A 19,317-nucleotide genomic window follows, 5' to 3' on the forward strand; every position below is an offset into this window, starting at 1 on the left:
CCAATTAAAAAAAAGCCGTGTGCTCGCCTCATGGCTTTTCTGGAGATGAAGAGAAGTGGAGGGGGATGGCAGCCCTGACTGGGTTTCTGAAAAGCCTCTGATAAGGGGCCATGGAGGAAGCCAAGAAGGGAAAGCTAATGGGATTACTGAGGCTAGGGGTAGCTATAGCAAGAGCCCTGGGTGATGATTAATGAGGGATCTGTTTCGGTTAAGAAGGCAGCAGCTGCAGGGTCAGACAGAAGCAAGGCTGGGGGATCGTTACTAACCTTCTCTGCTGGAAAGGAGGCAGAACACTGGGTCTGCCAGACTGATCTCACTCATGGAGAGAGCAGGTTTCCCCCCTCCCCCAGTTTTTAATGACCAGTGCCTGACACCCCTGTTTTAACCCTTTGGATACAGCAGGCGACAGACAGTGCATGCACGTCCTCCTTAGCATACCACACACATGCCTGGCTGAATGGAAGATGACAGTGTTGGAAAGACAGTGCAGCGTTTTTGCATTTCTCCCAGGGCACTTGGACTTTTTCATACATGCACAACACTCTGCTGTCACCAAGGGAGTCTAGGCCAATGGATCAGGATTTGGCTTCTGCATGGCAAGGTCCAGCTTGTGACATTGAACAAGACTCATCGACAGAAAGAAATCCCAGTCCCTATGTCACTGGGGCCAGTTCTGTGGTGGAGAGGAATGGATGGATCATACTGATACAGATCAGCTTGCGTGGATAATATTATGAGCTGGGATAGTCTTGAAATTTGTATCCAGATTTCTTTCTAAGACACTTCCCACACAGCTCATAGCAGTTTGGATGCAGGGTTTTGGCTTGTCCCAGTTACGGAGATGATGGGCAAAATTCAGAACCAGATCCAGCTTCAGGTTTCAAACACCTACCCAGGATCAGAGGTGTCTGGATCAAGGAAACTCTTCTGTTTCCTTATGAGGAAGGCCAGTCTTATGACAAAAGCACTGAACTGGTACCCAGGACATATGGAGTCACTCCTGGCTCTGCCACAGACTTTATGTGTGATCATAGGTGAGTCACTTAGAGCCAAATTTTCAAATACTCAGCCCTCACAGTTGAGGCCACATTTTCAGAGGAGCTCGGTAGCTCTCATTGTGACACACCATTTACATATGTGTATTGTGGTAGCACCTAGGAGTTCCAGCCATGAACCAGGACTCCAGTGTGCGAGGTGTGTACAGACTTATGGGCAGGTTTTCAAAAAAGCTCAATGCCCAATGCACACCCAACCTGCTGGACTCTTTTTCAAAGTGGCCCTTAGTCTCTCTGCACCTCAGTTCACCTATCTGTAAAATGGGGATAATAATTCTTTCCTCTCACTCTTTGCCTGTTTTGTTTAAGACAGGAAGCTCTCTAGGACAAGACCATTTCTTAGTCTGTGCATGTACAGCGCCTTGCACAATGGGGCCCAGATCTTGGCTGGAGGCTCTAGGCACTTATGCATTACAAATAATAGGAATTAGTTACTTAGTTGGAGCCTGTGCTGGTGAAAGGAGATGATGTTTTCCAAATCCCAGCAATCAGTGGCCCTCCTGTGACCCATAGCAGCCAGCAGCCCTTGTGCTCACTGTAAGGACAATGAGCAAAGGAGGGGGGAAATAAATGGTACAATAACAGAAAAACAAATAAAAGCTACATCTCGTAACTGCAGCTTTCCCCTCTGTAGTTTTATACCAATCAGTGTTCAACCGCCAGTGCAGACACTAAAAGCAGCCAGCCCGTTATTGCTTGTTAGGAGCAAGCAAAGCCTGGAGGCCTGAGAAACCTGCCTTTCAAATGGAAATGAAAAGATGAAGGAAGTGGAGAGGGAAGGCATGGGTTGTGTAAGAGTGTGGGGTGTGCATGGCACACACGGAGACAGAAGGTGGTGTGCATTGTCATGGTAACCCAGACAAATACAAAAATGCCAGTAAACACCGCTCACTCTCTTTCATTCTGAATCTTTTGTTGAGCAATAGCTCTGAGGCAGAGAACACTAAAACCACAAACAAGGGGAAACAGGAGGAATCAAATGGAGCTGGGCCCCTGTTCCCCCTCCCTGCCCTGGACACCTTGTGTTGCTTTCTGCCCACCTTGCTCCAGTCTTTATCTCCTCAACAGGTTGATATGGCACAAAGCGAAAGACGAGCACAGTGCACAGAGAGACACCAGGCTCTGGCTCCATCCCAGGGGGAGAGGGCGGAGGAGGCTGATAGCTACAGAGCTGAGGAAGCTTTGTGTAGTGTGACAAAGGGAAAGATCTCTGGGGTGTTTATAGGCTGTGGTGTGTGAATAAGATGAGAAGAGGGTTTGCTGTGTATCTCTCTCTTAATTTAAAAAGATGGCAGCAGAGCTAATGGAAAAATACAGGAGGGGATGGGGTGAAGCACAGAAAAGCACATCCTAAACTCCTTCTTCCTGGCTGGAACAGAGATTCAAGGAACTGTTATTCACCCTGGTACCGATTCCATTTCTGGTAACACAAGAGGTAGGCAACACACCCATCGATATCTGAGAGCGATGCACTGGAATGGCAGTCTCAGATCTGAGCCCTCCTCCCCCTTTAAGCTTTCAGTGAGATTCTGACCTAGGTGAGATTTGAACCTCATAGTTTAGGCCCATTGCTATTTTCTGGATGTGCCTGTGAATTGCAAGCAAAGATTCCACACCAGTGAGGGAAAGCTGTATTGGACACCCAGTGCCTTGAAACAGACTACATAAATCCAGAGCCATGGGGGAAAGAAACAAAGTAAAGATGGGATGAGGTATATGTTGCTTTCTCTATGACATCTTTAAATCTCTGAAGGATCTGGCTGTCAGCCGTGGATAGCGGCCATTTTGTTTGCAGTTCAAGCAGACTGTTACAGAGGGGACACACACACACACACACACACTGCTCTCTCATAGGATCTTTACTTTCTTCACTTGTTGTTCCCCTTACATTTCTACAGGGCTGCTCTCTTGTGGAAGCAGCTGCCATTTTATATTCAGTTCAGGCGTAGAATGTTACAGAGGAGACACACACTATGCTCTCCTATAGGCTGTGTCTACATCAGCTCTTTTGGGGAATATTTCCTAGTATTTCACTGCCATTGGTGCAGCTCCCCTGCTGATGAAAATGGTGGGATAGGTACTGTAGATGGGACAAGGGACAGGAGGTTACTGCTATACTGTCTAACCCTTGTGTTCGCACTGTTGCTAATACCAGCGGTAGAGCCTTGGTTGGAGATTTCCAAAACATGGCTTGTGTAGAGCAGGTGATAGAGACTTTACTTTTGTTTTTTCTTATCTTGTTGCTTGCACTTGATCTAAAATAAAAGTTAGAGCAAAAAAGCATGTGGGTGCTCTTTGTGTCTAGAACACATAACAGGAAACCAGTCCCCTTACAACCACAAATTACTATTTGATTAAGTACATTCATGTCACATTCCCAGGGCTTGATGGAAAAACTCCCACTAACTTCAATGGATTTTGGCTCAGCCCCTAACTGATACTAAAACATACATACAGAAAATGAGTTAATGATCAGCATCCACTAAAGAATGCAACATGTTTGATCACCACTGGATGACACTGCAGCCTGTTAATTGAATTTTTGACTGGTAGTAAAAAAACACCCTGACTGTCTTAAAGCTTAAAGGAGCTCTGAATACATCAGGGATTGTAATCAATTGTTTTTAAAAACCCACAAACATCATGATCTTTAAGGAGTTTATTTCCCCCTGCACCAACTGCCTGCCTGTAAATTTGATATGAGGGTGTAGGGGGAAGAGAGAGAGCAATATAAAACTTCTGCAATGCAAAGCTCTTCCTGTAAAAACCGGACACAGTATTCAGTGCGCGCACAGCCCATGTGTTCATATAACGAGGAACTCCATCAGCTTCACTTCACCCCTGTAACTTCTCTCCCAGGGTGGCTATAAAGAAAACTGACAGGGGAGGGGGGAAATGAACTACTTTTCCTGGATTGGCAGAGGGAATTCGATCTTTTTAGGTCTCCTCTCACTGTGGTTGTTCCTCTATTTTATAGTATCGGCCCTGATTTATTATCGGCTTTTATGGTTGTTGTAAAACAGCCACAAAGCAGAGAAATAAAATAACTAGAGGAACAATCCCCATCCCCACCTGACCTGACTCTTTACTGCAGCTGCTGAGCTGCAGCATCAGATAAGGGGAGAGGAACAGATTTTGGTTCCTCTCCAATTATCTGAAATTTGAATAGCAGCAAAATTTTGTTTCTCCCAAGTCCAAGTATCCAAAGATTTTGGATGTCCGTCCCCTGGGCCATTTAGATGATCAGAGTTTAGCTCTCTAATTTTGCTCACTGGGACAAACTCATTGGGGTTGCAGGAATACATTCTCAGACAATATAGGGCTTGTATACCTGGTGAAACTGACCGGCATCATTATTATGTTATAGCCGTGCCGGTATAACTCCCTGATGTGTACACTCCGTTATGGAATGAAGTCACTAATAGCTACTCAGCCATAGCTATGCAGATCAATTTCCCCTTGTGCACAAATCCCAATTCCAGCGTCCCGCATTGCAGGCCAGACAATACAACGTGGGAGACTCCATTTAAACTAACAGACAGCACTGAGCATTCACCCTTTCCGTTCATTTCACTCCTTGAGATAAGAGGTAAAAAATTCTCCAAACAGACAGTCTCAAAGGAACAGGTGGCTTACTCCGGCTAATATGATATAACAGTGTATGAATCTGTTTGATACCGCATCTTTCTTACTCAAGCAATGGGCTTACCAACACAGGTAGGGTGCTGAAAGACTGAGAGTGCATAAAGCAAAGGCTAATTTTTATTGAGCAACACATGCAGCCTTGGACAAAGGAAGATGGATAGAGGGAAAATGCCCCCACCTTTATGTTGCTTACTTCATGTAATAGAGGGCTCCATCTCCCTCTGGGCTTGTTCAGGGCAAACTTCCGCCTTGTTGCCAGCCGACTTTGAAACTCACCTAGTGCCTAGAAGAACTTGGAAGTGGACCAGGTGTGTAAACTGGCCTAGCCCTCTTAACTTCTATGGACCTACACTGATTTACACAGCTGAGGATCTGGCCCTGTCAGTACTTAAAAAGTGCCCTTGGGTATCAGGAGAGCTTCATTTATCCTGTCTCTCTTTCTCCTTAGTCCCAGCACCAATGGATATACTCATTTCTTCTTCCTTCGGCGCTCAGACCTTATGCTCACCCTTTCTCTACATGGGGATGCACAGGCATCTGCAGAACACCGCTGATTCCTGCCAGTGCAATGTGCTCTCTCCAATTACACTCTGTCCCTCCTCAAGACACATTTCTCCCACGATGCCTTTCAATCCACCTATATGCACAAGAATATCAATACACCCTGTGCAATCTGGAGTCTGGACTTTCTGATTCTTGGTCTCCCGGTGCACTATATATCTGCACATGAGGGCCTGTCTAGGGTGGCCAACTTTCTAATGGCACAAAACTGAACACCCTAGCCCTGCCCCTTCCCTGAGGCCCTGCCCCCTGTCCTGCCCCTTCCACGAGGCACTGCCCCCCCACTCACTACATTCCCCCTCCCTTGGTGGCTCACTCTCCCCCTCACTCAGTTTCACTGGGCTGGGGCAGGGGCATGAGGTGAGAGAGGGGGTGAGGACTCTGGCTTGGGGGGGGTGGCGAGGGATTTAGAGTGCGGGAGGGGGGCTGTGGGTTGAGGCAGGGGTGTGGAGTGCAGGAGGGGGTGAAGGCTCTGGGGTGGGGCAGGGGATGAGGGGTTCAGGCTATGGGGGGGCTCTGGGCTGGAATGCAGCAGGGTGAGGGCTCTGGGCTGGGGGTGCAGGAGGGGGCTCCGGGCTGGGGCAGGGGGTTGGGGTGCGGGTGTGTGTGAGAGCTCTGGGCTGGGGGCACAGGCTTTGGGTGGGACTGGGGATGAGGGCTTTGGGGTGCAGGAGAGGGCTACAGGTTGGGAGGGTCTCAGGGCTGGGGCAGGGGTTCGGGGCTCAGAGTTGGGGCGTGGGCTTACCTCTGGTGGCTCCCGGTCAGCAGCACAGCGGGTGGGATAAGGCAGGCTTCCTGCCTGTCCTGGCACCGCACTGCACATGCCCCAGAAGCAGCCAGCAGGTCCCATGCTAGTAGGACAATGGGAGTGCAAAGCCAGTGCTCGGGGCAGGGGCAGCGCGCGGAGCCTGGTGGCCCCCCTGCCTAGGAGCCGGACCTGCTGGCCGCTTCTGGGGTGCAGCGCAGTGCCAGGACAGATAGGGATTAGCCTGCCTTTGGGCCGCAGCACTGCCAACCGGACCCTTAACGGCCCAGTTGGTGGTGCTGACCGGAGCCGTCAGGGTCCCTTTTCGACCGGGTGTTCCAGTCGAAAACCAGACACCTGGTCACCCTAGGCCTGTGTCATCTAGACAGTAAAATTCATGTGTCTGCTGCACATAGGCAGCCTTCAGCCAATAAACACTAATAATGCCTCTGGTCTTGAAAGACACTCGCAGGGCCCGCTGCTTCCTTCCCTCACAGCGGCGTGGCCCTCATTGAATCCAATAGGTTTAACTGACAGATCAGTTTGGCCCACTGAGAGCACATCATGTCTAAATCTAATGTTAACAAGTGACTGGTCTCAGCATTCTTGAAGCAAAGGGCTGAACATGATACCGGGCTTCTGATTTTAGGTTTTACCTGATAAAATTCCCTGATTGACCCCCTGGGCCGCCCCCACAATAAACATCTGAAAAACACTGGAAATGGAAATTGCTCCTTATATCGAGGACTTCTTTACACAGAGCAGTAGTGCACACGATTGGGATGTGTTTTTTAAATGCAATAACATGTCGCGAATTAATTGGTCCATTTAGACCTTGCTGGTGCGCACTAGGGAACCTTTAGTGCACTTTAACATAGTGCTGTTTGAAACTAGACAGCATTACAAAGAGAAGCCACTGAAAGCCCCCTGATTGCTGGCCATCCACGTAAAACTCAAAAATAAACTCTGAAAAATGAAATCAATAACCCCCAAACCCAGAAGCCCTGCTGATGGCTAGCCTTGTTTGCCTATGTGCCCACTGGGGTGAAACGCACCATCATGCAGTATGCCTCCACCAATCCTATGCACCATCTAGCAGGCTGGCCTGCCCCTTTAAGGGTCAGGGGGTCTGGGGCCAGCCAGCTCTGAGTTGATCAGACCCATCTGGAAAGGGGTCCAGTGAGACCTCAGTTCAGAGAGAGTGGCAGGAGGGACAGAGAGAGGCAAAGGAAGAGAGAGGCTCCTCTGAGAGCTGTAGCCCAGAGTGGAATGAAGAACTGTGATATTCTGTTCGGAGAATAAAAGTGTGGGCCTGGAAAAAGACTCTGGGTGTGGCAGAGTCCTTGGGGGTGGGCTGGGGAGACAGGCCAGCAGGCAGCAGCTAGCTTAAAGCCAGACTGCGTAGGTGGCACTATGACATACCACGTAAGTGCCATTTGAGGACATTTTGTTTCCTTCTTACTCCTTCTTCCTCTTCCCCCCCCCCCCCCCAGCTTCCTATTGTCTGTTATACCCACATGCTATGTGTATGGAGAGTACCTAGCGCAATGGGACCCTGGTTTGGTTTGGGGTGTGAATTTTGCCTGTTTTCATACAACAGTTTTGCTCCCCCTGTGAGGGCTGGGAGGCTCCAGGCACAGCCCCTTGCGTGACTCTCACAGGAAGAAGGGTCCATTCCAACAGCTCTGATCTCTCCCTCTCCATTTCCATGAGCAGCATGGTTTCTCATTCTGTCACTTAAACCCAGGCTCCCCTGCATGCTGTAACTTTCAGGGCACAGCGGTAAGTGGTGCTCTGCCCTCCAGTGGATTCTGCCTCCTACCAATTCAGCACTCCCAGTTCCCAGTGCACACAGCCTTCCAAAAGCCCTCATTAGACTTATAACTCCAGCCCCAGGGAGCATTTGATTTGACTATGGAGGAAAAGTTATGGATTGGGGTTGGGGTTGGGTGAGCAGAGGGGGTAGGTGAGCCAGGTAAGAACTTTCCCAGCAGAGAGACATGGGAAAGAAAGAAGAAGGAGAAGAGCACATAGCAGTCCCTTAAAATATCTGTTTGCTGAGATTGATTGGGGAAAGCTTCGAGGCTTGGGTTGAGCTGTCCCGTTTGTATTTCACACGGCCAATATTTCTCAGTGTTGTCATCAAGGGAGGAAGGCTTATTGATCCCTGCTTAAAACAAAACATATTGGGAGACCCTGGGTGCCAGAGGTAACATATAGCAGCTCTGCCACTGGCATAAGAAACACTATAACTCAGGAGCGCCAGTGACCTGTGTGAGTTATGACTCTGTCCTGCACAAGCGACAGGCCTGCAATAACTTACTCGGCACTGCTGGTAAGTGATTCAGTTTATTCCGCATGGGGGAGAAGCATAAGGGGAGGGGAGATTACTCCTTGGGCCTTGAGGTGGAAAAAGGGCAGCAGATAGCTTTTTCCAAACCCTTTCAGTTTATTTCCTCTCCCCTAGCATGTAGCCAATGGAGCCAAGTTTAGTTCCTTAAAACAGTAAAAAAAATAATAATAGAGAGATTTCTGTCTCCAAATAAAAATGAACCATGCTTCAGATGGTGTTAGAGCTCCTAGAATATTAGCTCTCACTGCCCGGTCTGTTTTAGTGTAGCTAGGATTTCCCCGAGTACCAGCTATAACTGAGGTGGAGAGAAAAGTACGAGGAAAGGTTGCATCAGGCAATATATAAATAAACATTGTTCTCCAAGTTAAATTCACTCCTGCGCAGCATGAAGCCTTATGCATCACTTAAGTCCCTCTTTAACTCTCAAAATAGGGCTTAAGGGCTGCATAGCTGTTGTGCTGGTCTGCTGCATAGGGACGTAAGGACTGCCAAGCTGGATCAGACCTGAGCAACATGTTGTCCAGTCTCCTGTCTCTGCCAGTGGCCAGCATCAGCTGCTTCAGAGGAAGGTGCAAGAAACCCCACCATTGTTATTATTATTTATTATTTGTACTAGTGGCAGAAAGCCCTTGTGATTACACCGGTGTGGCAGCTGGGCCAGATAATCCACCCTCTGTGCAGTCTCCCTCATACAACGAACTAAACTGTGCCCTGAAAATTGGCTGTAGAGTAAGGGTGATGATAGGTTGAGTTACCTCTGATCTCACAATGGTCTAGTACTCTTGGTGTGGCACACTGTAGCTGTACACTTCACAAGTGTAATTTGCAAAGTCAAAATGGTGGAGAACTTAAAACTGGGCCTTCGCAGACTGTGAATCCCAGAGATAATCATCCAGGAATGCTCTAAACAAAAAGAACTCTCAACCATGCTTGTAGCTGTTTCCATCACTTCATGCTGATTCAACAGACATTCTAGACTTCAGAGTGAAACACAGACAGAGTGACCATCCTGGAATCTTCTTATATCCTGTAGTGCCTCGGAGCCCCATGAGATAACCTGGTTAATTTCATCCCTCTTTTGGAAGCCAGGACTAATAGATTAGAAATCAAAGCGCAGAAGGTACAACAGTCACTCCTAAACCCAACCATCCCTCATATGCTGGTTGAGTAGATCAGTTTGTCCAGCAGCAAAAGAAAAGACGCTCTTCAACCAGCCACTGGGCTGGATGAAAAACGGAGAGCACATTTTCAGCGAGAAAGTGTCTATTTTCGCTAGTCTATTTTCACATATTTTAAAATCAAAATGTCAAACTGTTTGAAATGTTCTAGCCAGCAAGTTGCCTCCCCAGGGGGCTTGGTAACAGTAAGGAAAACAAAGTATGAATATCCTCATTGTGGGAAACAACCCAATCCTTTACTGGCCCCTGTGATGTAATGACTATGCCGGGTGAAAGGCAACAGAAATCAAGCCTTGGATGTGCAGCTGCTCTGAAAACCTGACCACTTATTTTATTGCCTGTCACAGGGTGGCCTGGCCCTTTAAGAGAGTTGGGGCACAACCTCACCTGTGCCAAGCTTAGCACACATCTCCAGGTGAAGGGAATGACATCAATGGTCATGTGATGTGAGCAGGTGACCAGAAACCAGGTCTGTTGGGGCATATGAGGGCAGCCTGAGTTCAGTCAGAGAGAGTTTGGGGGAGAAAACCTGCTGGGGGGAGGGTAGTTAGCAATTCTCCAGTGCTCCTAGGTGGCACATGGACTTGCAAGGGACAGAGGCCTGCTGAGAGATAAGCTTTGGCTCTGGGACCTGCAGGGAATAGGAGCCTGCTGGTGGAGAAGGGTTGCAAAGGACTGAGAGCATGGAGGGAAGGCTATAAGGAAGGGGGAGCCCTCATTAAGAACTGGGAAAGCTTTTGAGCTTGGAGTAAATGGAGGCAGTGGCAGGGCTCAAAGCCAGATGCCCTGCTACACTGCCTACCCTGGAACTGGTCTCTTCTGAAAATCTGGGCTGTACTATCATTATAACCCGGAACTTCTCTTCTCCGGTTTAGCCTCAGTAGCAGTTGCTGACTTGAAGACAGCACAGATCAAAAGCAAATCTCCCAGTGTAGTAGCCTTCATGAAGGAAAAGGCTCCGGCCTCTTATAACTACGGCCCTACCAAATTCACGGTCCATTTTGGTCAATTTCATGGTCATGGGATTTTAAAAATCCTACATTTCATGATTTCAGCTATTTAAATCTGTAATTTCACGGTGTTGTCATTGTAGTGGTCCTGACCCAAAAAGTAGTTGTGGGGGTGTCGCAAGGTTATGGTGGGGGGGGGTGGTACTGCTACCCTTACTTCTGCGCTGCTGCTGGTGGTGGCGCTGCCTTCAGAGCTGGGCAGCTGGAGAGTGGTGACTGCCCAGTCTGACGGCAGAGTTGCTGCCGGCAGCAGCGCAGAAGTAAGAAAGGCATGTAATGGTATTGCCACCTTTACTTCTGCGCTGCTGCTTGCAGAGCTGGGCCTCAGTCAGCAGCCACCACTCTCCGGCTACCCAGCTCTGAAGGAAGCAGCACAGAAGTAAGGATGGCACGGTATGGTATTGCCACCCTTACTTCTGCACTGCTGCTGGTGGGGCACCACCTTCAGAGCTGGGCGCCTGGCCACCAGCTGCTGCTCTCCTGCCTCCACTGAAGGCAGCGTAGAAGTAAGGGTGGCGATACTGTGGCCCCCCTAAAATAACCTTGCGACCCCCTGCTACTCCCTTTTGGATCAGGATCCCCAGTTTGAGAAACGTTGGTCCCCCCTGTGAAATCTGTATAGTACAGGGTAAAAGCACACAAAAGACCAGATTTCATGGTCCGTGACGTGTTTTTCATGGCCGTGAATTTGGTAGGACCCTACCTATAACCAATGCTAGAAAAATATGCTGCTCTCGATTTCTAAGCCCCAATAACCTGCAGGTAATTCAAGCTGCAGTTCCCAAAGAGTTCCATCAGACATATAGGATTGTCCACTCAGGAGCGTCCCCTGGCACTGCGGAGTGGAGTCTCTCACTCTTACCATGTCTGTATTGCCAAGTTACTGGGTTCGAGGCTGGAATCACTGGGTGGAATTCTCAGGCCTGCGCTATGCAGGAGCTCAGCCTGGATGATCAGAATGGTCCCTTCTGGCCTTCAAATCTGTGATAAACATACCCTAGCTTGGGAGCTTAGTAGTACAGTGAGTTAGGGCCAAGCCCTGAGGTTTTTAACCTGCTTTCACCTGTTCTTTACTCAGACACATTCCCATAGAAGTTACTAGGCATTTGCCATAGTGAGGCTCTCAGGATTTTGGTCCTTAGTGTACTCTCCTTTCACCTCTGTGTTTTAAAATCACGGTTTCATGGTTTCTTTGCAAAACCAAGTGCAGTGGTTTTGACTGTGTTTTGCTTTGTGATTTGGGGTTCAAAATAGGGCCTCTGTGGTTCACAGGACTTGTAAGGGCCCTCTGCACAGGGGTGAATTTCAGGCTTTAAGCCCTGCAAGGTAAGTTGAGCAGTATCATCCTCATTTTAAAGAGGGGGAAATGGAGGCACAGGAAAATTAAGTATCTTGCTGGGATCAGCACTCATGTGCTCGACCCCCTAGATCACATTGCCTCAGTAGCCACAGCTGTCTCATAAGACTGTAGTGGCTGCATTCTTCCCAGAGCCAATCTTGGTGGCTTAGAGGAGAAAAAACAGGGACGTGAGGTTCTGTAGAAGCAGAGACATGTAAAAGGTTATTGAAGAAAGATCTGCCTTGGATGTTTATAAGCTGCATCTCCAGTGAGATAATCTTTTAACCCTGTGTTCTTGGAAAATACGTTCCAGGTGATTTCTACTGTGGTAAAAGCGTAAGAATCGCTGAAGTGGCAGAGAAAATAACTTAGCGCCATCTCAGCTAAAATCACACACAATTAAAACCTCGATCGGGAAGTACTTGTCTGTGCGGAGACAGCATCTTGAAAATGACATGCATTAGTCATTGGCTGCAGCTAGTTGGCTCAATGTACAGTAACAATATGTTCCGGAATGAGGGGGCAGTCCGAGAGGCTTCCGGTACAGGTTCCGGTCCAATCACGGGCAAACTCTTATCTTTTCCAGGCACGTTTGATGTCCTGGCTGTGGGCTGCGTCAGGGGCCAGGAGTATAAGTGCTTCTACACTCAGGAGCCTCTAATGAAATGTCACCATTTAGATGTAGAGTGACCAGATAGCAAGTGTGAAAAATTGGGATGGGGGTGGGGGATAATAGGAGCCTATATAAGAAAAAGACCCAAAAATCAGGACTGTCCCTATAAAATTGGGACATCTGGTCACCCTATTTAGATGTCCTTCTACTGTCCACATGAAACCCTTCTTCCCCCACCCCAAAAATTTACATGGAGCCATGCAAATATGTGTCAGCATTCCTCCCCTCGCTGCCTCTACAGGAAGGAGAATCCTGGGCATCTCTCCCAGGATGTAAGCATGCTCCCAGCATGAAGAGTAAGGCTGGAATTCAAATGCAGGTCTCTTAAGTGGCATTGCAGAGCAACTCCCATTCCCAAGGTGGCAAGTTTGTGATCCAAACCTCCCAGTCGTAACAATGCAAAGCCCTGGGGGAACTAACCTAGGGCTAGAACTCAAATCCATGACAATGCAGAGGAGGGCAATTCTACTACAAGACTTATTCTTATCATAGGACTTATATGGCTCCCCTCGCCATAGTATCTGGGCATTTCATAATCTTTAATACATTTATCCTCATAACACCTCTGTGCCCTAAGAGGTACTATTATCTCCATTGAACAGGTGGGAAGCTAAGGCATAGAGAGACTAAGTGATTTGCTCAAGGTCACACAGGGCATCTGTGGCAGAGCAGGGACTTGAACCAGTTCTCCCAAGTCCCAATCTAGCAGCCTAACCTGCCCTTCTCTATACATAGCTGGGGTGCTGCTTTAAGGATCCAGCCATAATCATGCTGCACAAATGTGCACAAGCCCTGGGATACCACAGTTCTGTGCAGTTCATTTGGGTCCTGTTGTCTCCTTGAAGTTTGCCCACCCCGCTGCATTCAGAACCCACTCTGTGGACAAGATCACCACAAAGCCAACAGTGCTGATCAGTAGTTCTCTGGCAGCTGGGGAGGAAGCTGCCCGACATCAGATCTCCTTTAAGCCAAATATTTAGGGGTAAGAGCGTCTTTCCCCAGTGCTACTCTATATTGCTGGACTCTTCTCTGGTTCCCGGTGTCCATTACTAATTGCAGAACATTCCTGGAAAGTTGCATGTGGGAACAATGTACAACACTGTCATGCAGGATTTGACTGAACCACTGGGTCCTCAGTTCTGGTATCCTACCACCAGCTCTGGTAAGTCCTGCTGATCTGAAACTGATTTGGAAGAAGAGGAACATACTACATCACTAACCTGGGCAGTTATACAGTATACTACAGAGTGCATGCTACAGGAAGATGGGATAATGTCCTTCTTGAAGTCATCATGTTAGCCAGTCACATAACAAGATATCTGTCTAAAACCTGCCCCTCTGAATGAACAACCCATGACAGGATTACCCCAGCACGACCTGGCCCTGAGCTCCGTTGGAGCCTGTAAGTTCAACTGTACTATTAATAATTGTAATAAACAAAGCACCTGGGATCCTGGCTTATCTATCTGTCTGCCAGACTCTTTCCTTTGCTCTGGTTTTGGCACTTAGGGAGTTAAGCTCTTGGATGAATTCAAGAGCTTCATTGCTCAGGGAAGCGAGAGACTGATAAGTACTAATTCAACCGGACATAACGTGGGCAGATGCTGTGCAAACAACCCCTCTCCCTTCCTCCTCCCCCTCCCCCCCCCCCACGCATACAGAGCTGGAGTGGAGCACACCTGGCTTGCTATTAGGGATGGGTGAACTGGTTTGCATAAGAAACAATCCAGAACTCATCCAAAAATGACATGAAAACTTTTTTTTGAGTTGCAGAAGAGTTTAATTCTCTGCTTTGGCTGAGGCCTCCCTGTATTACTAGTCTGGTAAGAATTACTCCAGATATCGATAATAAGGTTACTCAACACATTGCTGCGATCTAGCTGTCTGAGGTACTTATACAGCCCCGTCACCAAAGCATCTGAGCACCTCACAATCGTTGCTGTATTTATCCTCATAACACCCCTGTGAGGTACATTTGGGCTAGATTAGTCCCATTTTACAGATGAGGGACTGAGGTACAGAGAGGTCACACAGGAAGTACATGACAGAGCAGGAAGTTGAACCCAGGTCACCTAGCCCTAGCCAAGTGCTCTAACCACTGCACCATCCTTCCTCTCAGATACCACTTTCGAAGGCATTCGGTTTCTACAGTGAGGCGCACAGTATAAGAACCTGAATAGAACAGAACAGAATAGAATAGGTGCATTTTCTCCAAAAGCATGAGGCCCTCTTTCCCTTCCTTGAACTAAAGCTTGGCTGCAGTGCTCTCTGTCAGTTCTGCATGGCTAAACTGTGAGATTAAACTTTAGGGCAGGCGGGTCAATAGCAGGCCATCAAGTACTGAGAGCAATTGCCCAGAGAGCACCCATTAGAGTCCAAATAGTTTCCCATGAGAATGATGGGATCCTGTGGCCTGATTTTGTGTGTGTGTGTGTGCATGCACGTGCAGGCACAGCACTAACATGCTCTTTCCCCACATAGCAGAGGTTCCCATACTGTTGCCCAGGGACCACTGTGCACCCCCTGAGCAGGGAGCTGGTTTAATACAAGATTCTGACTCCCTGATACTCTTCCCCCTGATGCTCATCCACAGAAGAGATTCTAGCCCACAGGGCAAGGTTTTCCAAACAGCTCAGCTGAGGAAATCTCTCTCGTGTAGGCACCAGAATATCTGGTTAGGCCCCTGGTCCTGATCTGCACAGGCCCTGGCAAGAGTCAGCAGCTGTGGAGTGATGTAACTATGCCACTGGTGGAGAGTTCTCAATGGGCAGAGTCTCCTACATACCCCACATGGCAGCTAGTACAGGAGCCATCTCCACCAGCTTTAGCCAGAGGGAATTCTCGTACACCAGAGGAATTCCTTGCTGGCCATTTGCAAGTTGTGACTCTGGCCCTATGCAGAGTAATGAATGAACATGCTGGTTCATTACTGACTTTAGAATGCAGTGGGTCTGATTCTATCTATGGTATTTATATGGCCCCCATCACTCTTATCTGGACATCTCACAATCTCTAATGTATCTATCCTCACAACACCCTGTGAGGTAGGGCAGTGCTGTTATCTCTGTTTTTGGGTGGCGAATGGAGACCCAGAGAGACTATGTGACTTGCCCAACAGGAAGTCTGTGGTGGGACAGGGAATTGTGTCCAGGTATCTGTTAGTGCCCTAACCACTGGACCATCCTTCCTCTTACCAATCTTCCTTTGGACAGGGATGCTACTCCATTGACTTTAATGGAATCACTCTTGAATTACGCCGGTACAAATGGGGGAAGGATCACACCCAGTACCTCTAGGTTTGGGGATGTCTTTATTTGTGTATCTTATGCAGGACACTGCTGAGACATAAATAACAAATAGCTAAGTATTAGGTATTAATGTAGAAAGTGTGCTAGGTGCCACACACACAGGGATGTGGATGCAGTCCCTGCCTCATGGCCTTGCAACCACTGCACCAATTTATCTGAAAGTCTAACGGAGAGGGAGAGTGGCTGGCCAGGGAGATATCCTGACCCAAGGGGATTCTGGCTGTTCAGTTGCACAGTACAGCCATAAGCCAGTCTGAATGCATTGGGAGGGAAGCAGGGTCTGAACAGTGCAAGGAGAACTGCATAGAGACATAGAGTTAATAATGTTCCCTTCCTGGCTGCCAGACATCCAAGACAGGCTTCTCTTGGGCCCTTCAAGGCTTAATCTCCTCTATAAATAAAAAGTCCTGTCTGGATTCTGGTTTCCTGCATCTGATCCAGCCATACCTGTGCCAGATGTTAAGCTTAGACACTAGGGTAGGGTACCATATCTGTGTATCCTCAATTTATGGCCCTAGAATTCAGGTGAGGCCCTTCCTCAGAATTCAGCACCATCCCTCTACAATAGAGGTTAGGGGGTGTTGATCTGGGTTTATAGTTCAGCTCATTATAACGATAGGGACCACTTTCAAAATTCAGATCTAGGTCTGGAATTGGATTTTGGACACCCCAAAGCTCAGAGGTCTTTGGATCTGCATCCAACCCCCCTTTTTCATCTTTTAACTCTTTATAGAGTTTCCCAGGACAGTTTGTATGAAAGATATTTAACGGGTGGGGCCTGGTCCAATTCCCACTGATGTCAGTAACAAAACATCCATCAACCTCAATTAGTGCTGGATCAGGTCCTATCTCTCTACCATCTAAGGGCTAAAAGGGCTCTGTTCACAAGATGGTTTGTTTGTTTGTTTGTAAGGCTGACAGTAAATCACATGCTTTATTATAGCATTCTCTCATGGTTGCAGTGATCAATTTCCCAGACTCTGGATGGCGTGTCCTGTCATAGGGGACCATAATTAAAGTAAGTCAGATCTTTTGGTCTAAGAAAATGCCCTTGACTCTGTCCCAGATGAGTTAAGTGCTGTCAGATCAGTCATCACACGAGATGAAAGACTCCTGGAGTGACCCTATAAATCCTTTGCTTCACTGGGCTCTTTGCAAACTCCCAAACCTGTTCCCAGGTCCAGGTGCTCTGATTGCCAGTGTATGGACCCAGAATCCCTTTCAAGGCAAGCATAGAAACCTAGCGGGGGATTTGCCTGTGGGGTTGCCAGAGATTAAAAGAGCTTGCTAACAAAGTCTGGGCTGGAGGCAGACAGGTAAAGGTCTCCTCCAGTTTGTCAGTTCACTCACACAAAGGATGAGAAGGACCTGAAGTGGAATCCTGAGTCCACCCGAAATTGCCTCTGGGCATGGCCTTTGCCTAGCTAGCTTAAAGCATTTTCCCCACTACTCAGCTCCCTGATGTGCTGTCATATTTCATCCATGCCTCCATCTGGCTCTGCTCTTAGACCTGGCTGGGATCTTTTAAATTGATTGTCTCTATGCTGGGCTCAGCAGCTCCTTGCTTTAGCCAGCTATAGGAGCGTATGCTTTCAGAGGCAAGAAGATACAACTCACAACCCTAGGAGGCCCCTCACAGCAACATTTACAGGAGTCTGTGAACCACACACTCACCACTGCAGCAGCATGAATCAGGGAGCCCAGTTCTCCATTGCCTTGACCTCAAGCCGTTATTTATGCCTGGGCAAAGGGGGCCTAAAACAATACCGAACTGGAGCTCTGTACAGATGTAAGTGCCTTGCACAGGCACAAAGCGGTTGAAAGTCAGAGCTGTAGGGTATGGAAGGATGATTCATCTTAACGGCTGTGGAGGATTTCCATGGTGGGGGTGGCGGGTTCTGTTCCAGTTCACGGGCTCCCTTTCTCCATTGGGTAGGCACATACCATTCCTTTTCACCAAGTGAACCGATAGCTTGGCTAATCCAGCAGCTCCCTGACTCCCACAGCCAGAGACATTGTACCCTAGGGCTAACAAACAAAGAGCATTCCCAAACTGTGGTCTTTAGAGAGCTGTCTGGCCATGGGGCATTGGCTCCTCCTCCTAAGATGCACTAAAAGAAGCTACAAATGCACTGAAGATTTCCCTAATATCACTTTGGTATGGAAGCAATGGCTGTAGTTGGCATAGGATTATTATCCAGTGCTCAAACGGAGGCCAGGTGTCCAGGGGACCATGAATGGCAGGATGGGTGTCCACAAAGCAATCTCTTTTAAGTTGTGGTCCACACTATGAAAAAATTGGGAGCCTCGTTGCAAGGTATCCTTGATGGGGTTGCTGACAGGTAGCTAAAGGCTGCCTGCCCTGTTTCCTCTACTTCTCTCTCTCTCTCTGTTCCCTTCAAAATAGCGTTAGGAAATATGAGACCTGTTTTCCCAAGGAGTGCTTGGGAGATCATTGAACTTAGTGTACGTGATCTGAGTTATGTCCACCTGAAACACAACAAGCAACTCAGCCCCACCCTGGATGCCCAGAACGTCAGTGACTGCTTAGCATGGCCCAGTTCAGCCTTGCCGTGCCTGCTTAGCATTGCTAAGCACAGCAGCAGGGCCAGTGCTGAGTGCCTCCTGAGTCCTTCCATTTCACTGAGTTACCTGGGAGCTGAGGGTGCTAGACACCCTGCAGGATGGGGCCCTCACTACTTGGCATCCAGCTGACCAGGTTTTGCAAACCTAACAGGACACCAGCTTTCTCCCATCTCCGATGTCCAGGCCTCTCCACTCTCCTCAGTTCTGGCAGTGGAATTGCCCAAATACAACCATCACAAAGGCCATTTTTAAGGGTTTTCCAAGCTGACCAGAGGCCCGGGAATTTCATGAGGAAAGCTGTTCTCAGGGGATATCCAGGTCAGCACGGCAAAATCAAGAGGCTCGATCAGTTTGAACAATAACAAGAGACCTAACCCTGCATCCATTAATGTCCATGTCAAAACTCCCAGTGATTCCTGTGGGTTCAGACTCAGGCATTCAGTCAGCCATTGAGGCACTTCTCCAAGCCAAACCCTGCCTGGAGGTTCATCTGTTGCTATTCACAAGGGATGCCTGCTAAATAAAAGCCCCTGATTCAACAGTCAATCCCTCATTCAGCAAATGATTTAAGCACCTGCTTAACTTTAAGCACGTACTTAAGTCCCGTTAAGCACATGCCTACATGCTTTGTTGAATCAGGGCCAATGTGCCACAGCATCACCCATCTGCTCTGGCACACAGGCAGGAACATTATGTTATTTGCAACATGGCCAACAAAATCAGGTCACTGCAATCCTTCCCCATGTCTCCCTCTCTAGTGTGTTCTCCATCTCACTGCCCAGCCCACTGCCCCAGGCAAGTAGTCTGGAAGCAAGCCAAATCCCATCTCCAGTCTAACGAGGAAGAGAAAGGCATGAAACAGAA

The sequence above is a fragment of the Malaclemys terrapin genome, chromosome 4, assembly GCF_027887155.1.
Source record: "Malaclemys terrapin pileata isolate rMalTer1 chromosome 4, rMalTer1.hap1, whole genome shotgun sequence".
NCBI classification, from domain to species: Eukaryota; Metazoa; Chordata; order Testudines; family Emydidae; genus Malaclemys; species Malaclemys terrapin.